Here is a 1,922-nt window from a genome sequence, read left to right on the forward strand (position 1 = left end):
GAGACCAACCTGGCCAACATGGTGAAACCCCGTCTCTACTAAAAATACAAAACTTAGCCAGATGTAGTGTCTCATGCCTGTAATCCCAGCCACTTGGGAGGCTGAGGCATGAGAATCGCTTGAACCCAGGGGGCAGAGGTTGCAATGAGCTGAGAACACACCATTGCACTCCAGCCTGGGCAACAGAGAAAGGCTCTGTCTCAAAAAAGAAAAAATGCACATATGCATTGTAAAATAAATACACATATTTAGATAATGATATAAATAAAAGATGCATGTATAAATGAATAAATTAATACACACAAAATAATTGGAAGAGAATAGGCACATGTTTATGGTGAAGGTTTAAAGAAATTTGTAGACATTCTGCCAATAATGAATGTCTACTCTTGTTGACAGTTTGTACTCTTGTTATGATACGATGAGAATGGCACTTTTTGGCCAGGCACAGTGGTTCATGCCTGTAATCCCAGACTAGCCTGGCCACCATATTAAGACCTATCTCTATGACAAAATAAATATCACTTGAGCCCAGGAGTTTGACCCTGGCCTGGGCAACATGGTGAAACCTTGCCTCTACCAAAAAAACTAACAAACAACAACAACAATACATTACTCCAGCATGGTACCACATACCTGTAGTCTCAGCTACCCTGGAGGTTGAGAGGGAAGGATCCTTAAGCCCAGAAGATGGAGGCTATAGTGAGCCAAGCTCATGACACTGCACTCCAGCCTGGGAAAGAGAGTGAGAATATTCTAAGTTGCTTTCCAAATCCAATTCTTCATTTAGATCAACTATTTATCTTTCTCTCCCTCTCCTTTTATTCTTCCTATTTCATAAACAATGGTCATGTGAATCTCACTGTAAGCAGTCGCTGCTGATGCAGGCACATTAGAGTTATCATGAAATGCTTTGCTCTGACCACTTGTTACTCTTGTCAACTCCACTTGTAGATACCTGGAAAATGAAACAAGCCTTGGTGTTCCCTGAAGACTGTACTGCATGAAGAAGAAACTCATATAATTTACAATTTAGAATGTTGAGCATATTTGCACTGAGAGTTTCAGCTTCTATGAGGGCTCATTTCAGTGAACAGAAAGCCCCAATGTCAAATAGAGGAGTCCTGCACCTTTTAAGCTTTATTCTCTATTCAGGGTAGAGGGTGGAGACAGGGTTGGGTTCAGGCTTCATGGTGTGGTCAGACAATGAGATGTTTTCAATAGCATCTTTCTGAGAATTCTGGTGGCCAATCCAGCCTCAGTACAATGTGGTCACAGGTGGTTTACTGTCTTGTGAGAAATCATAACTTCCATGCTATGGTGGTAGTGTTTGGGAGCTCGGTGCTCAGCACTGTGTTTGTTCTCTGTGCCAGGGATATCATGGTAGCACAGTTTTGTGTCTATCACCTTTCCTATCTTAATCCTGGTCACTCAGAACTCATTGACCCTCTTGCTACCTAGAGATGAGTCTCTCCTTAGACACATCAACTTCCATCTCCTTCATGGCCTGCCACTTGGTGATTTTTTTTTTCCTGAATAGTTTGGTCATGAATGATCTTCACAGTACACATCATAATAGACCATATGTATGCATAGAAATGAAGAGAAAAATGGGATTTGACAAGTCACTTACCTTAAAGAAACTCCTCTTATAATGAAATGAAAAGAGCAAACTTCCATGTACTAAGATTGTCAACTTTTTTTTTTTTTTTTTTTTTTGAGACAGTCTCACTCTGTCCCCCAGGCTGCAGTGCAGTGGCATGATCTCGGCTCACTGCAAGCTCCGCCTCCTGGGTTCACGCCATTCTCCTACCTCAGCCTCCCAAGTAGCTGGGACTACAGGCGCCCACCACCATGCCCGGCTAATTTTTTGTATTTTATTAGAGACAGGGTTTCACCATGTTAGCTAGGATGGTCTCAAT

Source organism: Pongo pygmaeus, chromosome 16 (assembly GCF_028885625.2).
Source record: "Pongo pygmaeus isolate AG05252 chromosome 16, NHGRI_mPonPyg2-v2.0_pri, whole genome shotgun sequence".
NCBI classification, from domain to species: Eukaryota; Metazoa; Chordata; class Mammalia; order Primates; family Hominidae; genus Pongo; species Pongo pygmaeus.